At 36.7% G+C, this 24,052-nt stretch overlaps 1 protein-coding gene and 1 long non-coding RNA gene across 11 annotated transcripts in view; both read left to right on the forward strand.

The window, feature by feature from the left end:
- MED13L (mediator complex subunit 13L) overlaps nucleotides 1-24,052 on the forward strand; it is a 324,733-nt gene that overhangs the window by 109,163 nt on the left and 191,518 nt on the right. The window lies entirely within an intron of this gene.
- LOC146396580 (uncharacterized) lies at nucleotides 14,770-23,877 on the forward strand. The gene is made up of 2 exons (XR_014826175.1): nucleotides 14,770-18,791; nucleotides 19,374-23,877. It is a non-coding gene; the product is annotated as an uncharacterized LOC146396580 (long non-coding RNA).

Consider the following 24,052-nt stretch of genomic DNA (forward strand, 5'->3'; position numbering starts at 1 on the left):
TTTATAATAAAGTATTTCATCCTTAACAGGTTGGCATCTAATCTGCTGCTTCCCAATTAAAAAAAAAAAATCAAATGTTTATTCTGCTTTCATTTAAGAGATCATTTTATGTGTACAAAACATCATATTAATCTTTTCTTGCCAATAATTTCAACCCTAGTATGTTTTTGCTTTTTAGGGCCGCACTTGCGGCATATGGAGGTTCCCAGGCTAGGGATCGAATAGGAGCAACAGCTGCTGGCCTACACCACAGCCACAGCAACATGGGATCAGAGCCGCATCTGTGACCTACACCACAGCTCACTGCAATGCTGAATCCTTAAGCCACTGAGCGAGGCCAGGGATTGAACCCGCAACCTCATGGTTCTTAGTTGGATTCGTTTCTGCTGTGCCACAATGGGAACTCCAACCCTAGTATCTTTTTATTTTGACAGTGAATTTCAATATATACTTTAGGAGTTCCCGTCGTGGCACAGCGGAAATGAATTTAACTAGGAACTATGAGGTTTCGTGTTCGATCCCTGGCCTTGCTCAGTGGATTAAGGAGATCTGGCATTGCTGTGAGCTGTGGTGTAGGTTGCAGATGAAGCTTGTATCTGGCGTTGCTGTGGCTCTGGCGTAGGCTGGGGGCTACAGCTCCAATTAGACCCCTAGCCTGGGAACCTCCATGTGCTGTGGGTGTGGCCCTGAAAAGGACAAAAAAGACAAACAAATACACACACACACACACACACACACACACACACACTAAAAACCATTGTATTCCCTTCAGGGAACTGTTTGAGTTTTCTTTTCAAGTCATTCTTCTATCCATTTCTTTATTTTTACAAACTCACTCTTTTTTGGTGGGGGGGGGTGCTGGTACACCCAAGGCCTATGGAGGTTCCCAGGCTAGGGGTCGAATTGGAGCTGTAGCCGCCAGCCTAAGCCACAGCCAAGCCAGATTCAAGCCACCTCTGCGACCCACAACATAGCTCACAGCAACATCGGATCCTTAACCTACTGAGTGAGTCCAGGTATCGAATCTATGACTTCATGGATGCTAGTCAGATTGGTTTCCCCTGAGCCACAACGGGAACTCCTACAAACTCATCTGTAGTCGTTTGTCTTTCTGAAGCATAGTCTGGTTTTTAAAGTTTTAAGTGTAGAATAACCTATTATTTTTGTGATATACATTCATGGGGTTATATATAAAGAAAGTTGTTTTCATGCTTGAAGTCAAAGCTTAAAAAATTTGCTCCCTAGAGTAATTTTCACAAATTTCCAATTCAGAAAAAATAAATTGTTGTGGGATTGCAGCTGAAAATATGGTGATAAAGTTTCCTAGTTGAAAGATGCATATCGATTTTTAATACGCCCCCTCTTCACTCATCTGTTCAACAGATATTTATTAAGTGCTCAGTTTGTATCAGTCACTGTGCTATAAGCACTGGGGAATATAGTGGTGAGTAGAAACAAACTTGGACTTGTAATCTTTGAACTTAGACTAGGGGGAGTAACTCGACATTAATAAAACCACATAAATAAATGAAAAATAGGCAAATAAGGATAGTACAGGAATTGTGAATTGTATGGTGCTATGTAGATAACATGAGAGAGGAGTGACATTATTTCCAAGGCAGGTAAGACAACAGCCTTTGGTGGCAGGAGGCTTGGTGTGTTGCAGGAATGAAAGAAGAGCAGTGTGGCTCTACCGGATAGATTGACTGGGAGCGTACTGTCAGACAGGCATCAAATGGGGGTAGACTAGGCATAGCCAGGTTATGAGTGGCTTTCCAGGTGTGATAAAGAACTTAAGAAGGAGTTCCCGTCGTGGCGCAGTGGTTAACGAATCCAACTAGGAACCATGAGGTTGCGGGTTCGGTCCCTGCCCTTGCTCAGTGGGTTAACGATCCGGCGTTGCCGTGAGCTGTGGTGTAGGTTGCAGACGCGGCTTGGATCCCACGTTGCTGTGGCTCTGGCGTAGGCCGGTGGCTACAGCTCCGATTCGACCCCTAGCCTGGGAACCTCCATATGCCGCGGAAGCGGCCCAAGAAATGGCAAAAAGACCAAAAAAAAAAAAAAAGAACTTAAGAAGAAGGAGATTCCTTGTTAAATATTTTAATCAGGAATTGGAGGTGGGGGGTCTGGGGGAATGTGTACAGATGAGGATTAAGACAGGAACATTGTGACCCTGGCAGTGGATGTGGCCAAAGGGATGTGGGCATTCTGGTCAGGAAACTCTTGAAAGAAACGATGTATTTTTGTTTTGTTTCATTTTGTTTTAATTGCTTTAAGCACTTTTGTAGTCTTGTGCTGACTCTCAGAAAGGCCCTCTATCCTTTCTCGGAGACAGATTCCAGCATGTTTTTGTGTTAGGAGTCTGGATGTTATTTCTCCCATAGTTTTACTGCAGCACCAGTAGGGAAGACTGCTTGTTTCTTTGGATTATTAACACAGACTTATAATTCAAAAAGCAGTTATATGAAGGCTAGTATTCTTAAGTATGCATTGTTTTTAGTTAGTGATTTTTATTTTTTCCATTATAGTTGATTTACAGTGCTGTGTCAATTTCTACTGTACAGCAAAGTGACCTGGTCATATATATATATATGGTCACATATATATATATTAATTCCTTTTCTCACATTATTCTCCATTCTCTTCAGATCATACAAATATTTTGCCTTTTAAGGATACACTGTAATGTGCTTTTGGAAGACTGACTAAAAAATGAAATTATATGAGTATAAAGTGATCCTTAATTAGTTTATACTCCAGTTACAATTTTTGCTAGTCATTACTTTGGCAGTGAAAATACCGGACATGAACAAATGCCTAAAAGTGACTATAACTTGAAATATTTGTTAATATAGAATAGTCTTTGAACTGTATGTTGGCTATAGCCTACATTTAAGGCATTTAAAATTAATTCTTTAGCTAGGCTTTAAATTCTGCTTCTTAGTGTGTCTTTGAAACTAGCAATACTCTTAATAAATTATAGTGGGTAGCAGTTACTGTAACTGCTGTATATAATTGTCAGTGTATCTATAGTGAAGCTGTAGCAGAAAACCAATGTCCTCTTCTTTGGCAAATGTGACTGAGAGTGGGAGATAATGCCTGAAGCTGAAGAGCCATCTGTTCAAAGTGTCTGTTTTAAAATGTAGGGACCTGTGTCACATCAGTCAAAAGAAGCTCTTTGCAGCTGCAGCAGCCTCTGTTTTAGTTAAACAAAAAAAGTGTATTCTCTTTCATATTTTATTGCTGTATTCCTAAGCTTCCTTTTTGTTGTTGGCTTTTTCCTTTTGTATACATAGGGTTTTGGTTGAGGATATTGAATTGTTTATAGACAGGTGGGTTCAGCTCATAAGTGAGTGATCTGAGAATGTTAAGTACCTTTTTATGCCAATCTTTGAAGTAATAAAGGCAAAACTCTTTGAGAGGAAACTAATTTTTCTTTCTTGATGCACATGTTCATGTGCTTTGGTGTGTAGTGCTGATGGGACAAGAGTGACATGGACAGGATCAGAAATTATGCTTGAGAAGCAGCAACTAGGTACCTGTGGAGTAAGCAAGCTCAGTCTTTGATATAACTCACGAATCTGGGAGTGGATTTTTGTTTTGTTTTGTTTTGTTTTGTTTTTTACTGTTGGTGTTCCCATTTTATTTTATTTTCTGTTTCTTTTTAAATATGTAAAAATTTTTTATAAATTTGCCTTTGTGACTTAAAAGTATTTTCCCACTTTTCTCAAGATTTTCAGTTTTGCTTCTTTTGTCATGTGATGCCATCAGTGAATGAAAAAAAATTTTATTTTGATATTATAGCTTTGAAAACACATTGTTGTGAATTTGATTATTATAAAATGTTTAGCAATTTGAAGTTATTACTGGAAAGCCAGTTTATATTAAGGAATGGTTTGTTTTATAAAAAACTGAAAAATTCAATTTCAGTTTAATTCATCTCTAAGCCATACTATGTGTGATATGTGTGTACTTTTTTTTTTCTTCGGCCCAACCGATGGCATATGGAAGTTTCTGGGCCAGAGATTGAATCTGAGCTGCAGTGCACCCTTTGCCACAGCTGTGGTAACGCCAAATCCTGCACCCACTGTGCCACATCAGGAACTCAGCTGTGTGCATACTTTTCTAGTTAGAAGACCTTTACTATGAATCTTTGTAAAAACACTTTCCATGTACATTGTAAAATTACTCACCTTATATAAAGAGAAGTATAGTTAATGCATATTTTGCACTTGATATATATATTTTCATCAATAAGTGTGATTTTATAATTGTCTTATTGATTATACTTCAGGTGTCTTCTATTATACGTAAACCTTTGTGGGTTTTTGGTTTTTTTTTTTTTTTTTTGGTAAGTATACTAAGCAACTTTGTTCATATTTGTTACTATTTGAGAGTTCTAAAATGTAGTATTTTGCATTAAAAAGATCTTAATTTAGTTAAGGTTCTAATGTCCATTTGAACTTGAGTTTTTTCTTCAACTAAAATGTTAAGGTGTAGTAAAAGAGGAAAATGGATAAAAATCACTTTCCCCAAAACTAACTATATATATATATATATATATATATGTATGTGTGTGTATATATGTGTGTGTGTGTGTGTGTGTGTGTGTGTGTATATGGAAGGTCAAGATAGCAAATTAGTCAAATTATATCATTTCCCTAGTAGGGTTATTTGGAAATACACGAGATTTTATTAGTTGTAACAAAATCCTATAGTGTATGGGAGGTGTATGTGTGTGTATATATATATATATATATAGAGAGAGAGAGAGAGAGAGAGAGAGAGACTCATATCTTCTCAAAACATCAATTAATTTCTTTGTTGGGCTGAGACATGTGACAACATTGGAACATTTAAAAAATTATCTTTTGGGAGTTACCTGGTGGCTCAGTGGTTTAAGGATCTGGTGTTGTCACTGCTGTGGCATGAGTTCAGTCCCTGGCCAGGGAACTTCTGCATACTGCAGGCACAGCCAAAAGTAAAAAAATACATCTTTCAACCTTAAGAATATACTGAGCATAAAGTAGCTGTTACCCTCAATAGACATCCATGTTTAGGGTGTATATAAATAACCATGCACCTTTCACCTCCACAGCCCTCTTGTATTAACTCAGACCCAAGTGGAGATTTTCATATAGCACTCGGTCTTGAAAACATACTATTTTTCTTAGATACTCATGTGGACATAACCATTGTCAGTTTTATTCAGAACAGTAGTAGATTAAGGATGAGTAGCTTAGAATGTGTGGTGTGTAGTGGGGGAGACTTGTTGGGGAGGGTGGTTAGAAGTGAATGAATTCACTCTAGTTAGAACACTGTCATTTATGACGTGGCATATATAGATAGCTTCAATATATATTTGGTTTGTTAGTGTAGATACAATTTTTTCTGTCAAGCCTTTTCTGATACCTCCAGTTTGAGTAAGCTGCCTCTCCTATGTGCCTTAGTAGCCCCTTCTGCTACTCCCATAATTGCGTTTGCTTTTTAATCGGTTGAACGGTTTCTCCTATAGCTTGTAGGCACTTTTAAAGAGAGGTACTTTTGTTTTTCTTTTTGGGCCACACCCTGACACATGAGAATTCCCAGGCTAGGGGTCGAATTATTAATTACATCTGCTGGCTTACACCACAGTCACAGCAATGCCAGACCTGAGCCACATCTGTGACCTACATAACAGCTCATGGAAACGCCAGATCTTTAACCCACTGTGCAAGGCCATGGATCCAACCTGCATCCTCATGAATCCTAGTAGGGTTCATACTGCTGAGCCACCAAGGGAACTTTGACCATGTCTTATCTGCCATTAATCCTCAGAATTCTAGCAGTTGCTGGTTTTCAGTAAATATTTTTTGGATGGAAATGCTTTATCCAGTTTCTGATTGATATTTTTGGGAGCAGCAATGTATGTAATTGTATTAATTTAATACAGTACAAAGCATTCAGGGGTTAAATGCTGGAAGGTGTTGGAGTAGTAATAGGTCTTTTCAAACTTGATTTCTGATTGCACTCTACTGAGACCCTAGGTGCTTGCTTGAAACCATTTTAGGAGTTGCTGCTGGAGGGAGTTCAGTGCAGGTCTACTTTTATCCATTTTATTTAATTGTAGCTAGGATTCTGCTTTAAAAATTTGTAAACTAGGGATCTAGTTGAGTTTCCTCCTGCACATGAGAGCCAAGGCCCAAAGGGACTAAATGCCTTGTCCATTTTCATATAAGGAAGTAGCGGGAGAGTAGGATCTCGATTCCCATTGCTTTTGCTTTGTGCTGTTCCCTGCTGCACCGTAAGTGCTTCTTGGGTGACTATTGTAGTGCTCATAAGCCTTTTAAAGAGTAAGAGTTGGGGAGTTCCCATCGTGGCCCAGCGGTTAATGAACCTGACTAGTATCCATGAGGACAAGGGTTCTATCTCTGGCCTCGCTCAGTGGGTTAAGGATCCAGTGTTGCTGTGAGCTGTGGTGTAGGTTGCAGATGCTGCTTGGATCCAGCATTGCTGTGGCTCTGGTCTCAGATCTGGCATTGCTGTGGCTGTGGTGTACATAGGCTAGAAGCTCCATCTCTGATTTGACCCCTAGCCTGGGAACCTCCTGGCTCTAAACTCGGCTCTAAACCTGGGCCCTAAAAAGAAAAAAACAAAAAAAAGGAATAACAGTTGGTCACAACTATGATGCTTTCCTTGTTCATATTAACTTTCATGTTGACTAGGTTTGTTTCATTTGGTAGCACTGAAATGTATGTGGATAAATGTCATAATTAAACTACTGATTAAAATTAGTTGTTAGTATTTTTTTTTAAACTATAATGATATTTATTTGTGACTTCTCTATTCCCTTGTGAAAAAAATTGAATTTTCTGTTAATTTCGTTGTGGTGAAATTTGAGCTGATGATATGTTGGTGATTTGAGTTGTGATGGAATCATTGGAGAACTCAGTTATAAAAATGGTGTAAATTATTTCTTAGTTTATGTGATTTTTGTTCCTGTGCAAGTAGTGAAGTAATGTTTATGGAGAAGAAATCACGGAATCTACATAACTGATTCCATATGGCCAGAAGCATATAGTGAGTTCTTAAATGGGACAAAGAAATGAAATTTTAATGACACATACAGTAATTGTCAGGACCACATTGGCTCTTAAATAGCAGGATGTGGCACACTTAACAATTCTTTCCTCTTGAGAATCAGTTAGTGTGAAGTTCAAGATTTAATTTAAAAAAACAAGAGAAGCTGTTATTATAGGATTAAATATATAGATGCTACACATATGATCTAGAGATAACTTTATATATTTATATGTATTCACAAACACAGTACAGTTTTTCATACTTTTCAGGCAGTTAATGCTGTGTGTGTTTTCTTGTCATATTATATTCTTTTCACATATGCTACCTTACAAAACAAGATATCAGTGTTTGTGGTTTAGTGCTTTTTTTTCTTTAAATCTCCAAAATTCAATTAAAATATAATTTTGTATAGGAATGTTAACTGTAATTAAAAATGATAAGATATGAATTATTGGACTTAAAAACTACCTAAGCAATTAGATGATTCACTTTCTAAATCTAGTTATATGTGAAAGTAATGAGAAGAAATTGTATTGCAGTGTTACATGTATCTTAGTGGATTTAAAGTGAAATTCTAATCTCTCCCACTTTGTTTTCTGTCCACTCAGTTAAAATGTACTCTGGTATTCTTTGGGCCGACAGCCAATGCTAAAAAAAATGCTTACCACTGAAATGGTTTTTGTAATGTCTACATAAACTCTCTGAGATTGAGACCTTCCTGTGTTGGATATGAAAATCTCAGAGTGCCTGCTTTGACTCTATTATATTCAGTGATGCAGGAAAGAATGATTCTAAGAAGCTTCTAAATAGGTATAATACTGTAGCTGTTCAACTCTTAATGTTGCTGTTCTTTTAAAACTTAGGAAAAATCATTAAAGAAAATCTTTTCTTTTCTAGAAAGTTACAGGGGAAGGTTTTGTTGTTGTTGAAGGAAGGTGGAATTGAACATATTTTTTGGTTTCCCTAAGGAAATGAGATGTTAAGAACTATTATTTGATGATTGACATGAACCATTTCTTCTAAATTTTTGGGTTTGTTATAGAATAGAAAAAGCATTTAAATCCAAATGAACCACTCACTAGCCATGTGATCTTAGAAATGTTATTTTAAATATCTGTGCCTCTGTGTCTTCATCTGTATTATGGGTATAGGATTATAGAAATTAATAAATAATAATTCCCAGTATCTTTTAATCATCATCAACATTATCAAAATGCTAGTCACATGAGCAGTAATTTTGATTCCTTATCTCTTCTTCTCTTTACTCCATTTCATCTCTAACTTATGTCTGCTATTTTGTTGATGTTAAATGTTCCTTTGTATTTATAAATATTAAATCTTTTATGCACATACTCTTTTACAGTGTGTCATATATTCTCTATTTCTCTTTCAGCTTCTCAGAATTAATATCATGCATTGGTTTAAATAACACCAAATCTGACTTAACTTTGACTGTTGGCTTCTGCATACATACACATATAATTCATTGTTTATACTTTTCACACTTTGATACCTGGTATATAACAGGGAGATTGGTACTTAGAAACTTGACCTGCAGTGTGTAGCATCTACTCCTTAACTTACCACTGATGTTTGATTTGAAGTGTACATCGCTTCTCTCCCCTCAGCTGTGCTGAACTTAATTTTGGACTATTATAGCTTTTTCTTAGGCATTGGATACTCTTCACATTTATACTCTGCTGCCTTTAATTCAGTATTATTTCATTTTAATTTGGAATGAAAAAATTGGCAAGTTAATAGATGTATTCATGTGTTATATGTAATATATACTTTAGTGAAAACTTACAAGTTATAACTTTTTTGTTGTTGTTGTTGTTGTTATTGTTGCTATTTCTTGGGCCGCTCCCACGGCATATGGAGGTTCCCAGGCTAGGGGTCGAATCGGAGCTGTAGCCGCCGGCCTACGCCAGAGCCACAGCAACGCAGGATCCAAGCCATGTCTGCAACCTACACCACAGCTCGCGGCAACACCGGATCGTTAACCCACTGAGCAAGGGCAGGGACCGAACCCGCAACCTCATGGTTCCTAGTCGGATTCGTTAACCACTGTGCCACAACGGGAACTCCTATTTTTTTTTTTTATAACTTATTTTTGCTGGAGAATGTTCATATAGTTTGAGAGATATTTAGGACTGTTGCAAAAGTGAAATTAAAGTCAGTGAGCTTGCATCTTAATATATTGCTAATACTAATATGGACTTAATGAATTTCACTTATTTCTTTGAGAAATAAAATCAATGACATTGTTTACAGTATGAGAATGAAGAAAAAATTTTATGCTAAATAAAAGGTTTAAGAAAAAAAAATCCCAGAGTGAATTGTGTGTAGAAATATGGAAATAATTGATGTGCGTAAATTTTTTCTGAGTTGCTTAAAAATTTAATTGGAGTGTAAATTTATATATCCAATCACAGAAATACTTTAAATTCTACTTACTACCCTGCTATTTTTTTTTTTTTTTAAGGGCCACACCCACGACATATGGAGGTTCCCAGGCTAGGGGTTGAATCGGAGCTACGGCTGCTGGCCTATGCCTCAGCCACAGCAATGCCAGATCTGAGCTGTGTCTGCGATCTGCACCGCAGCTCATGGCAACGCTGGATCCTTAACCCACTGAGTGAGGCCAGGGATCGAAGCTGCAACCTCATGGTTCCTAGTCGGATTTGTTTCTGCTGCACGATGGGAACTCACTACCTTGCTATTTTAATCATTGAAATATATATTATATAATAAAGATTTATATGTATACTTATATATCTTTGATTATTTTATTAAAATGACAGAATGAATACTTGGACCCAAGAATCCATATATTTATGTTTTTGTGTTTTGAAGGACAAAAAAAAATTCTGTGAATAGACTCAGTAAAAGGGTATTTAATAATGTCGACAGTTTCGAGTTTGCTTTTAAAATCTTGGTTATAGGTAAGTATGAACCAGACACTTGTTTAAGACATTGTTTGGCAAAATGCTGCTCGTGAAGGTTAAATGAACTCCAGCAGTGCCCATAGTAGTTACTGGTAGGCTCAGATCAAAAGGTCTGGGCTGTTTCAGGATGGGAACATTTTTCATGAACAAATATGAAATGCACATATTGTGACTGAACTGTGGTATTATATTTGCTCTGTCTATTCCATTGGCCTTTCTTCATTAAATTTATTTAAAATAAATACAGGATTTGGAAGTATTCAGAGCCTGAAAAAGAGTGTTTGTTTTTTTTTTCCCCAAAAAAATATTACTTTAAAAAGTTGAGTACTCATTTTCTGTGAATGGGATTAAATACCTGTCTTTTGATAGATTTTAAAAAATGAAAGAATATGTATGTTTAATGCCATGTTGTTACTTTACACATTATTGAATTACTAGTGCATCTCTCAGTCATTATCAGAACAAAATTTCCATTTGTAAGTACAGTAACACTTTAATTCTGAAACCCCGAGAGAAGGAATCCTTGTAAACAGAGGATAAGTTGAGTTTGAACTCATGAGAAGGGAAAAAATAAATGTTTTGCGTGGAGCTAGTTCTTAAAAAACTCTCCTAAAAGAAATTTTTTTTTTTTTTTTTTTTTAAATTGGGAGGTGACAAAATGACTTTGGTATATCATTGTTGGTGCCCCTAATTGGCCTTGGCAATACCATGATCATAGCTTCAGGCTTTGGCACCTGTTGGAATCCATTTGAGAGAGGCTCTGTAGTTGAGTAATTAACAGCATGGGCTTTGGAGTTATACTTGGATTCAAATCCCATCTCTCCTGGATGCCGCTAGCTCTATGACCTTTGGCAAACCATTGAGTTTCACTTTCTCCCTTGCAAAGTGAGGAATTAGAGTCGTAATACTTCATTGAATTCTAAGATTACATGAGTTAATGGATGGAAATCACTTAGCACAGCACTTAGTTCATAGAAAAGTAAGTTTAAGCTGTTGTTAATATAAACATCATCACTATTTCTGCTACTGCGTAGGAACAGTGTACTCCTGGCAGCAATGAATTTTTTTTCTTGTTGCTGTTATGTCTACTATTCATTAGTTTTTCTTTGACTGACATTGGTATGTGATATGTATTAGGGTCTTTTTACTATGTTTAATGAAGGGATTGTTTGTTTCTTTTTATCTGAATGTTGTCAGTTTGGGAAGGGGAAGGGAAGAACCTCTGAGGCCATGGTCTAAGTAAGTCTTCAGTGTGTTTATGGGCAGATAAATAGTCTAAGCACAAAAGGAAGAATTATAGTCTATATTTAGTTTAGAAGGTTTTTTCTGTTTGGTTATGAAACTTTTCTGCAGTAAGAGAAATCAGTTAAAACTAGAAGCAGATATGTCTGTTTCTTTTGAGAGAAATCATTTGCTTCCTGTGTGCAAGTGCCACTGAAATATTGACCATCATGTCTTCTTGAGAGTCGATTTAAGTTGCTTTTGGCCTGTAAATGTGCACAAACTCTTACCTCTAAATTCTTTATTGTTTAAGTTACAACTGATTTCTGTTGTTAATGGAATATCAGATTATTGCTGTTGTAACACTTGATTGCTTCCAGTTCTCTGTTGTTTGTTTATGGAGGAGGTGGTGGTGGTGGTGGTGGGATTTGTGGCAGCTGTCAGTTATGAGAGTAAGATTCCAGGTCTTGCTGAAGGAGGGGGCCCTTTAGCTTCTTGTTTCTTCCTTTCTTTGTTTTATTTCATGGCTTTTAGCTGCCACTGTAGTCTCTTAACAAATACTGAACCAGAGAAAGGTAGTTGATCTTTTCCTTCAGGTCCGTCCTCTCCCATCAGCAGAGGGTTCTGTATACAGTGGGGAAATAAAACTGTTTAACCAGGCTATTCCACCTTCCAGCAGGAACAGTAATAACAATAGCTAACATATGTGGCAAAATTACTGTGTCATGTCAACACCCTCATTATATTACATATGGATTTAATCTTGGAACAACCCTGAGCTTTGTATTATTTTCATTTTTTAACAGATGAAGAACTAACTAAGACTAATAGAGGTTTAGTTACTTGTCTGTATCTATCAATAGATGACCTAGCTGGGACTGGAATTACCGTCTCACAATTTTTTCCCCCCAAGTTTTTCATTCTTTTTAGCTTCTATTATGAAAAATTTGAAATAAATGAAAAGCTAGATAGAATATTATACTGAACAGCTTACGTACATTTAAACTCTATTTGAAGGTTAATATTTGCTTCATGAATTTTTTTTGAAAGTTAAAAAAGGATGTTTTCTTATATAACCACACTTCACTGTTCACACATTTCATTCAGTTATTTCTCTTAGATTTGTTTTTGGTTGTTGAATAGCCCTCCTCCCTCCTTCCCCCTCTTCTCTTGTTTCCCCATACTATTGGGTTTTTGAAAAGACTGGGTACTGTGACTCAAAATTCTTACCTATGATCCCCTTTTGCTTTCTGAGGCTCCAGTGCAAAGAAAGTGGGAAGCAGAGCGCAAGTGTATAGGAAGCCTCCAAGGTGTTGTATGAAATGTGCTAAATTGTGGCTTGTGTTCTTTGAGAGGTAAACATATGTTGGAGTTGAAGAAACTTTACCTGCAGGAAAAATTTAATACTTTAATCACCTATTTCTACCCCTCCCCCAGATCCACAAAATAATATCATTTTACTACCTCCTTTTTATTATCAGGATATGAACCATCATTGCGGTTAAAGTTTTAGATGTAAGGACAACAATACCCTTATGCTAGAACATAATTATGCTAAAAATAATTTCAGACTTGGCAAAAATTACTTTTTATTTCCCTTTCATTCAGCAGACATTTACTGAATATTCACTCTTTCACAGCCATTTTGGGGCTTTATAAGAACATTCTTTCCACAATGAATTTATAATCTAGTGAGAAAGAGAATCTCTATGAAACAAAAGACATTACCTTATAATATGGAGCATGAAAGTACCACAAGTCAGGGTAAGTGAAAATGCTAACGAGATTGTGAAGGGAGAGGGACCACTTCTCATTGAGTGTATAGGGGTGCAAGAAGAAATGATATTTGAATGGTCCAAATAAGCGGAATTTTGTCATTTGGTATCTTGGGTAAACTGAAGAAAATAAACAGAATTGTAAAAGTGAGAAAGCATAAGGAATAGAAGTTGGGTGTTAATGCATTTGTGCATCAAATTTAGGAAATACCTAATTTTTATATTTAGAAAATGCCTCTCTAGAAGACCTGTTATTACCTTTGCTTCCCTGTCTGTGTTTTTGTACTTACCAACTGTCACCCTTGGGAATGTTAACAATAGACATACATTGATTTGCACTGTTTCCATAGCCGCTCTAGGCAGAAGGCATCGTTTTACTTTTCTTTCCTTTTTTTTTTTTTTTGGCCTTTTGCCTTTTCTAGGGCCGTACCCGTGGCATATGGAGGTTCCCAGGCTAGGGGTCTAATCAGAGCTGTAGCCGCCAACTTAGGCCACAGCCACAGCAATGCCAGATCCAAGCCACGTCTGCGACTACACCACAGCTCACGGCAACTCTAGATCCTTAACCCACTGAGCAAGGCCAGGGATCAAACCCACAACCTCTTGGTTCCTGGTCGGATTGGTTAACCACTGTGCCACGATGGGAACTCCGTTTTACTTTTCTTTCTAAAAAATTTTTTTTGAAATTTCTTTTTTTTAGTAAAATATACTTATAGCATTGTGCTAATTTCTACCACACAGCATAGTGACCCAGTCATACATATATGTACATTCTTTTTCTCATACTATCTTCCATCATGTTCTGTCCCAAGAGATTAAATATAGTTCCCTGTGTGCTGTACCTCATTGCTTATTCATTCTAAATGTTCATCTTTTCTTGTGTGTGTCTTTCTAGGTCTGCACCTGCAACATATGAAAGTTTCCAGGGTAAGGGTCGAGTCAGAGTTGCAGCTGCTGGCCTAAGCCATAGCCACAGCAATGCCACATCTGAGCTTCCTCTGCAATCTATACCGCAGCTCAGGGCAACGCCAGATCCTTAACCCACTGAGCGTGTCCAGGGATCGAACCGCTGTCCTTACGGATCCCAGTCGGGTTCATTGCTGCTGAGCCACGACAGGAACTCCCATTTTACTTTCTGATGTAGTTAATTCTGTGATTAAAATCAAATTCTGGAGTTCCCGTTGTGGCGCAGTGGTTAACGAATCCGATTAGGAACCATGAGGTTGCGGGTTCGGTCCCTGCCCTTTCTCAGTGGGTTAAGGATCCGGCGTTGCCGTGAGCTGTGGTGTAGGTTGCAGACACGGCTCGGATCCTGCGTTGCCATGGCTCTGGCGTAGGCTGGCGGCTACAGCTCCGATTTGACCCCTAGCCTGGGAACCTCCATATGCCGAGGGAGCGGCCCAAGAAACAGCAAAAAAAAAGACCAAAAAATAAATAAATAAATAAATTGAACGAAGCATAAAAAAAAAAAAAATCAAATTCTTTGATTTTCCAAAACTTGCTAAAGATTTGGTCCTGCAGTTAGATCTGTTGTAATGTGACTTCTCATGCTCAGGTTCAGCTACTCCATAGGGATGCATCATACCCACATTTTCCTTCTGGCAGTATATAATATAGTTTCACTGTTTTATTCCAAAAACACTGTAACAAAGGAATTCCATTGTGTATGTTTATTATTAAATCTGTGTCCTAACCCTTTGCTAATGGAGTCTCTTCATGATACCTTTTAAAATAATTTTCTTTTTCATCGAAGAAGCAATTTAATGATAGAACGTGAAGAAACATTTTCATTTAAAGCATTTAACAGTTCTGACATTTCTATAGTAACTTAAGACATCTTTGATCTCTTAACCAATTATATGTGAAAACTGGCTTCATGAAGACCTTTTAGACACATTTCTTTTGAATAACAAATGTTATAACTAAACAGCCCCGCCCCATGTGATTCTAGTTGCAGCAGGCCTGGTTAAGATGAAATTTAAATTGTGGGCTCAGTTTACTCTCTGTCATTTTAGTTTTATCATTTTCTTTCTTAAACAATAAGGTGATAATGGACCTGTGGGGAGTGGACTGGAGTGGTAGAAAGTTGAGTGATAAGGATAACTACTGTGTATTAGGTCTTTACTGTGGGCCTAATATAGTGCTAGCTGCTTCATATACACTAGCTCCAATTCTCTGAAAGTGATATATTATAGATTGAATTTACAGAAAAAAGAAATTTAAATTGAAAGAATTAAATTACCTGGTTAAAACTGTACCACCAAGAGGCTTCAGATCTGGGTTTGAAATCAAGACCTGTCTCATTACAAAGCTTATAATTTTTCTATTATTTTACAATGCCCATTAATCAAATGAGTTTTCACTATCCTCCTGGCTTTAAACTCCTGCACAGATAACAGTAAAAGTTAGAAAATGCCAAACGTGGGAGCAGTGTGCTTGAGTTCTATGGGACTTTGGAGAAATAATTGATGATTCTGACTGTCAGTGGAATTTAGCTAGAGAATAGGGGTACTTTCAAGGAGCAGTGGGAGAAGATGAGACCAGAATGGATGCTTGGGCTTCATTGTGGGAGATTTGGAATGCCAGCTTGCTGAATTAAAGCTTTCTCACCTCACTCATTATAGAAATTTGGTTTACTATCTTGAAGTTAATAAGAAGAGTGGAGATGACTTTATTTTTGTCTTCTTGACTTTGTTGTAATAATTTAGGTATGCTGATAATCTGGTTTTACTATAAGTGAAGGTAAGATCTAGCCTTAGGCAGACACTAAAGGAGTAGACACTTGATGGCTTGTTGCATGTTGTATGACGTTAATGTCCAGTGACACAGTCTGCATGGTCAGCCAGAACAAGAGGTTTGGCTTAGGGGCATACTGGCATAGCAGCGAACTCAGCGTCAGCTCTGATTCCAATTAGGTCTTTGAAAGATTTTTGCAGTTAGAGCCATTCTTCTGACAGCTAAATATCTCCATGTGTGCATTTATTAAATGTATATACTTATCGTTTCGTTTTTGTTAGTGGGTTTTTTTTTTTTTTTTTTTTTGTATAAACCAATTTAAGGAAAAGGGATACACATCCATTTATATCACTATGGAATTATCAGAGGCCAAAATGAAATGTTGTAACTCTCTGTCCCTCTCCTTCTATCTTTCTTCCCTCCCTTCCCCCTCTCTCCCCTCCCCCCAGCCCTTTCTCCTTGAATGTTATTTTATCATTCGTTTTCCAAATGCATTCATTACCAGCTAGTTCAGGCTCTATGGGCGCATGTGAAAGGACCCTCACATTTTCCATTCACTCATCTCTAGTCAAACCCATTCTCACTGCCAGTTCTCTCTGAGCCTTTATTCATGTTGCTTCCTCTGCTTGGATCATCTCTGTTTTCTTGCCTCTCCTTAATCTCCCTGTTTCCTTATTCCTCTTATTACCTATTCTTCAAGGTGTGATTAAATAATGGTGGAGAATTTGGCGTTTAGATAAGCTGTGAGAACGTTCTGTCACAAATGCCAGATATCGATTTTTACTTGTTCAGTCATAAGCCATTTGTGTTTCAAACATCACCTGGCCTCTTCTTTATGAAGCCAGCTGTCTTTGTCAAATGAGAATCAAAAGGTGAAAACATACGAGTTCTCTTCCGGTGTAGTGAGTGGGTTAAGGATCTGGTGTTGTCACTGGCGTGGATTCCATCCCTGGACTGGAAACTTCCAGATGTTGTGGGCATGGCCAAAAACAACAACAAAAACCCCCTACGAACATGGAAGCATATGAGTACTGATACATTGAGAAATTCAGGAAATAATTGGATTCCTTTAATGCTTTTTTCTTCCTCTCCTTAACTTTCATGTAATTAAGTAAATGAATGTGTGTGTTTATATGTGTATGTGTATATATGAATGAATGGAAACAAGTGACTTTAAATCATTCCTAGCAGCTTGATAAATAATCATCTTTTAGTAGTATATTTAATAATTTCCTGTTATCCAACACCAACAATATTAAGAGCTAGTTTCTTAGATTAGGAATCATTTTTATTTATAATTTACTTTCCATGATTACAAAATTAACACATGCTCACTGTATAAAAGCATTTGAAAACTTTATAAAAAGTTTCAGTCCACATAATTCTGCCTGTAAGGTAACAAAGTTTTACTTTGGTATATTAAGGATGAGTTGTTTTAAAACCTAGAAAGAAATCTTTAGCATTTATGTTTAGAATTTTCTTCTTCTAATAAGATTTAGATATTGCATCTGTCACCTGAGTCTTTATCGAATTAGCCTAAAAAAATTTGAAAAAGACCATTTTTTTTCTTTCTGTATTTATCTTAACTTCACTCTTCCCATCCACCTTCCCCTGGCATTCTCTGATTTTGATTTTGTTGCTGTTATTTCAGTGCCATAGTGACAAGGGTGATCCTCATATGTGGTGAGGGAGAAACTTTCTTACCTATCAAGGTTTCTAGCGCAGATTTGTTAGGATTGTCTTCTTCAGGTTGCCTTTAAGCCAAGAAGTCTTTGTTGCCTGGAGGAGTGTTTATAGGTGTGGATGCGTTTCCCCAATACGTTTTACAGTGGTCATATTCAACAAGGATAACAGGAACAATAAAGCAGTTCTGTTTTAAATTTTATTGCTACTGATAAAAATTGCTTATGATATGAAGAGTCTGATAGGGTATAACTATCTGGTATTTCTCTAAGTTTCAAAGTCATCAGTATACCCACACCATAAAGGAAAATAGATGCATAGATCCAGTGTATTATTGTCAAATTAGACAAGTATATCAAAGTGAAGTGCTGTTTTTCCTATGTGGAACGATAAATTATATCAGGGCTTTTCTGTTCCTTACATTTGTAATAGAAAAGGTGAAAAAGCTATTTCTGGTAAATTTTAGATTGACCACTTTTTTTTCATTTTTGAATGAGAATGTAATACACCACATTTTTTCCCCTAAGATTTCTAAATAAGCACAGATTTTTATAGTGAATATTTGTTAAATATTAGTTAAGTGGATATAAGTTTTGCCATCTCTGAGGACATGGGCCCAAGGGTATAATTATTTCACAGCTCTAGTAATACCTTCTTATATGCAACAGGCACCCCACAAATATTTGAGAGGTATTTGTTATAACAGACATATATTTGTTACTTTAGTCTTAAATGTCAGAATTACTTTTTAAAAAATTTCTTCTGCCATTTAAACCTGTTGGTTTGGTTGACATTAGCATTGCCTTATCAAACAATATACCAAAAGATATAGAAGAACTAAATTTCCCTTTATCTCCTCCATAGAGCAGTTTGTCTTCTAGACATTTAGCTGCCCTTTTTTGGTATCAGGTGGATGTTGCTGATCTGAAGGAGATGATGTTGATAAGCCAGTTTTATTTAAAAGGCCATGTGAGGGTAATGGGATCATAATATGAAGTTAGAGTACTGACAACAGAGTCAGTGTGCCCTGCAATGTTATTTTGTTAGATGTGCAGGCACATGTAATTACCTTTGTAAGAGGTATGGGATGAATTGAGGGAAGCAACCACACGGCAGAAGTATTATAGTGATGCTGTGAAGTGCAACTCGAAAGCACTGTAGCATAGATGTTGATTATTAGATGACAAATAATTAAATCTGTTAGATGTATTAGCATACAGCAGTCAGTGGTTATGTGCACAGGCTTCTTACTACATCTTTTATGGAACATTTACTCTCTGCTAGAGACACCATATTCTTTTTATTTTATTTTGTTTTATTTATTTGTTTTTGCTTTTTTTTAGGGCCACACTTGTGGCATATGGAGGTTCTCAGGCTAGGGATCAAATCAGAGCTACATCTGCCAGCCTGTGCCACGGCCACCGCAACACAGGATCCAAGTTGCGTCTGCTACTTACACCTCAGCTCATGGCAACGCCAGATCCTTAACCCACTGAGCGAGGCCAGGGATCAAACCCACAACCTCTTGGTTAATAGAGTTCTTTCCGCTGCACCATAGTGGGAACTTCTAGGGACCTTTTTAGATATTAATTAATCTTTAAAAAGTCTCTCCATGAAGTAGTTGGAGCTTTAGAGAATATACATTCATAGTGGTTATGAAAGGTACAGTAAGTGAGCTATTGGCTATATTAGCCAATTTGATTAACTGTTGATTAACTGTTCTGCATGCAGAATTTATATTGAGAATGATTTGAGCAAAAAAATACATGTTTTGGAAGTTCCCGTTTGTGGCTCAGCGGTAAGGAACACGACTAGTATCCATGAGGATGCGGGTTCGATCCCTGGCTTTGTTTAATGGGTTAAGGATCTGGCATTGCTGTGAGCTCTGGGGTAGGTCATAGATGTGGCTGGGATCCCATGTTGCTGTGGCCATGACGTAGGCTGGCAGGTATAGCTCTGATTCGACCCCTTGCCTGGGAACTTTCGTATGCTGTGGGTGTGGCCCTAACAAAAAGAACTCCCTCCCCCAAAGTACATGTTTTGGGGTAGGCTCTCTCATTAACAGGAAAAAAATTATCTATCTATCTATCTATCTATCTATCTATCTATCTATCTATCTATCTATCTCTCTTTTGGGGGTGGGAAAACAGATTTGGAACCAAGATCCTCAAGAAGTGTCACAATCACCCAGAATTTCAGAAAAAATATTTAAAATCACTCTTATTTAGGGTTGGACCATGGGGAACCAAGCTCTTTGGAACAGTGGAGGGCAGGAATTCTCAGGAATACTTTGGCGTCAACTTTGCTTTCTCATCCTAGATGAAGATGTGGTCTTGTTGCTGCTAAGTTTAATTTAGGAATCAGGAAAGTTTATTTTCAAACATTCTTTTAAATGGAATCATGGTGTGAGTACTTCCAAATGGTGAGTTAAGCCTTTGGGACAGTGGAATAGCAAGAATTTCTCAGTTCAGTCAAGACCCTTTCTAGTATGTGACATGTGGAATCCAGGCATGAAGAAAAAACCAAGCTAAGATAAGCTGCATGTGTGAGTATTCTGTGGCTCTGTATAGCCACCTGGCTTTTATTAAGTTATCTAGCATTGGCTAAATAATTGGGCATTTTAAGGAGGTATATGTGTGTGGTCTCTTTTAGCCAATCCATAACCTGATTTTATAAAGGTACAAATTGTTGTGATTTTCTTTTTTGCTTGAAAATAGGTTTTGTATACTTATTTACATAGTTGAAGATTTGTAACTTTAATATATTCCATTGATGAACATGAACAACTAACTCATCAGGGTCTTGCCCTCTCCAGAGACATGGGAATGAAAATGTTCTGGGGTAACTACTTTTTTGCCTTGTCCTGCAGTTTGCTTCTTTTCATAGCAATATATAGAAAACATGGTGGTTATATCTAGCTTGGACCATGGAAGTCAACTAATACACAATTTAATTAAAACCCCATAGAAAAAGAGGTCCCCGAGAAGAGTAATGAAAGTGAGTCAACTCGTAAGAAGTATAAATCAAGGTAATATCAGCTGTTATGGACAAGCTGGGAACCTAACTGCTTTATATAATGTTTCCTGGGAGAACAAAATTTTGAATTCCAAACCAGTGATTTACAAATGAAATTATGGAGCACTACCCATTTGTAATTGAGATCTTTCTAAGCCAATTTAAGAGGAAAGGGTATGCCCAAATTTTTAAGGCTCAGATTATCATTGTTTCTTTTTAGTTAATTTGTTACCGAGAAATGATCTTGTGTTGTATTTTGTTTGTTATGTGCATAAAATGTTGTATGATAATTTTCTGTGTACATTGATGTGGCAGAGTAGCCCATGGCCTCATTTAGTTTGATGCTGAAGGAGGAAGAAAAATATTTCCCATTTGTTAAATTCTAAAATTTCTGTTCATGCTCCATTACCCTTCCTTTTCCCCCTCCCTACTCTGAACAACAACAAAACAATACAAAGTGAAACAAAAATAAGAACCCTTTTCAAGCAATTTTGTATCCTTTTTTTTTTTTTTTTTTTTTGGTCTTTTTAGGGCCTCAGCCTGTGGCATGTGGAGGTTCCCAGGCTAGGGGTCTAATCACAGCTGTTGCCACTGGCCTATGCTACAGCCACAGCAATGCCAGATCTGAGCCACGTCTGTGACCTACACTGCAGCTCACGGCAGTGCGGGCTCCTTAACCCACTGAGCAAGGCCAGGGATTGAACCTGTGTCCTCGTGGATGCTAGTCAGATTTGTTTTTCCTGAGCCACGATGGGAACTCTGTAACCTTTTCTTTGGAACAGTGAAAAACGCTTGCCGCATATTACAGTTAAGAAGCGAAAGTGATGGCTTTTTCACACATGTGTTTAAATGCTCTCAAAATCACTTTTTAGGAGGTTAACTATAATAGTGATCAATTTGATAAAAGATATGTGAGGATTTTAAGGGTATTTTGAAAATTTCTTGAGGTTCTTTAGTATTTCCATCTCTTGCCCAAATGTTTATTCTATAGAATGTAAACAGTAAAGAAAACAGACTAAATCTAAGCATTTCATAATCAGTGGTTAGCTACTGATGTAGATCAGAATTAAGCAATCAACAGCGATTACAGAGTCATTTGGTGGAGAGCAAACCTGTAATTCTTTCTCTCTCTGAAGCCAACAGAGCCTGAACCCACAAAGCTTGCTGGTAGATAAGATAAAATGTAGCAGACAATTTTGAATTCATCTCTTTGATTTGAGTGGAAGAGCTTGGCTGCATGCAATTCTAATATTTAAGGACACTAAAAAGAGTTCTTATTTTTAAGAAATATAATTCTGACATATCAGTATATTTAAAAAAGAATTCTTATGTTAAGTTAATGTAACACACTTAAGTTCATACTGCTTTAGAATGTTTGTATTAAAAAAGGGTCACTTCATTTTTATACATACATACTCAAATTTATTTACTACCTGAACTTAAAGGTAGTAAATAAATCAGTGGTAGTCTTGAACTTTTAATGTAGTCTGTGTCTTAAGTAAGAAACAACTGTGAAATTATTGTTATATGCTTGTTTGATGATAGTAGTCATTTGCTAACAATTGACTACCACTAGTTACTTACAGGCACTGGAAACAAACAGTGAAGAAAACATACTAAAATCTTTTTTTGTTGTGGCTTTTAAATTATAGAGGAGATAGTAAAGAAGTAAACACAAAATAGTATATCAGATGCCATTTACTATCATGGAAGAAAATGAAGTACTCAGGAGTAGAGTTGCTATTTTAAATAGAATGGTCACATGCTATTGTGTATGGAATGGATGGTCACTGGAAACCTGATGTATAGAGCAAGGGGATCTCTACCTAATATTCTGTAATAACTATATGGGAAGAGAATCTGAAAAAATGGATGTATGTGTAACTGAATTACCTTGTTGTACAGCAGTAATTATCACAACATTGTATCAACTCTATTTCAGTTAAATTAGAATGGTGATAGAAAGTCTCACTGATTAAGGTGACATTTGAGCGGAGGCCTGAAAAAGTGGTCATATCATAGATATAATTTTGAAGGTAGGATTTGGTTCCTTCGATATGGATTGTGAGTGAGCAAGTATAAAACAAAATTTGAATACATTTATAGGAACTCGTCAGTGCTTTTTGATATTGCTCAATTATTTCATTAAATAATTTTGGAAATCTGGATGCCAAGATAATTTTATTTTTATGTTTTGTTATGTGTTATCAATTCTCTTTGCACATTTTGTATGTTAGAGTATTTGTGTAGCTCCATTTATGGATTGGATTTCTATATATGAGGATATAAAAAATCAATTTCAGGATTATAGTGCAGTGTACTGCTGCTGCCACCTAATGTTTATAGCCTTCATTTATATAATTACAATAACTGGTTATGCATAGCTTTAATATTGGTTTGAAACAGAATGTTAACAGATTAATTGAACCTTACTTAATTGCCTTCATATTAGATTCCTGATATGGATGTTTAATGTGATAATTGAATTGTCTAGAAATAAGATTGTAGATTGAAGATTAATTTTATTGGCATCTTGATCTCTGTATTGAATTGAGTTCAACAAATATTTATTCATTGTACTCAGCCCTGTCATCTCTCTGCCCTCATAATGATTATGTTTTAATGGGCAGGGGACAGGGTTTTATTGTTTGTTTTTTGTATTGTATACAAACAATGAAATAATTAGCATTTGAAGGAGACAAACAGGGCAACCAGGTATAGACCAGGAACTTATAGTTGAATAAGGTAGATAGACATTTAAAATGTAATTCGATTAAAATGTGATGACTATCATTTTAGCCATTCTTCCTGCTGCGTAGGAGTAATGCTTGTTAGAAACTGCCCTGAAATAACTCAAGAAGTTATAGGAATAGTGTTACTAATGTAATATGTTTCAAGTCATTGCTGAATTGGTTTTTTACTGCTGCAGGATAGATATTTAGCTTGAGCAGAGACCACTTGTTATTGCAGATTAGTGGTTTTAGGCCAGTTTTAGTGATTGCTTTTCTGGGTCCTTTTTGTGTGTGTATGTGTGTGTGTGTGTGTGTGTGTGTGTGTGTGTGTGTGTGGTTGCTATCTCAAACATGCCTTTCTCCAGGTATCTCCTATATTACACCTCAAAGATAGCAGTATTTCATGAGGGATGAAATAAGTTTTGTCTACATGCATATATATTTGTAAGACTTACTCATAACTCCATTAATGAACTAGGAAGATAATGAATAGTTACTGTGTCCCAGGTAATATTCTGGGCATTGAGGATATTGCCTAGAAATGAAGCGTGCAGATCTTAACTTCATTAAGCTTACATTTTATTCTAGTAGGGGATGGGGTGAGGAGACATAATAAACACACATAAATATATAGGATGTCAGTGGGTGGTAAATGCTCAGGAGAAAAATAGAGTAGGATAAGGAGGATAGAGCATGCTGGAAAAAGGGGGGGGCATATGCTTTTTGGTTACTTTATACAAATTTTCCTTTTCATGATAATTTTGTTCCTAGGTGAGATATAAAAAGAAAGTATACTTGAAATTCCCTATCTGTCTTGGGAACTGGAACAGTTCACATCCATCTATTCATCTAGTAAATACTGAGCAAGCTTATTACCTTG

The sequence above is a fragment of the Sus scrofa genome, chromosome 14 (genome assembly GCF_054392235.1).
Source record: "Sus scrofa isolate SSC_HxYL_T2T_F1_AM1 chromosome 14, Sscrofa_HxYL_maternal_Yorkshire_Landrace_v2.0, whole genome shotgun sequence".
In the NCBI taxonomy this organism is placed as follows: Eukaryota; Metazoa; Chordata; class Mammalia; order Artiodactyla; family Suidae; genus Sus; species Sus scrofa.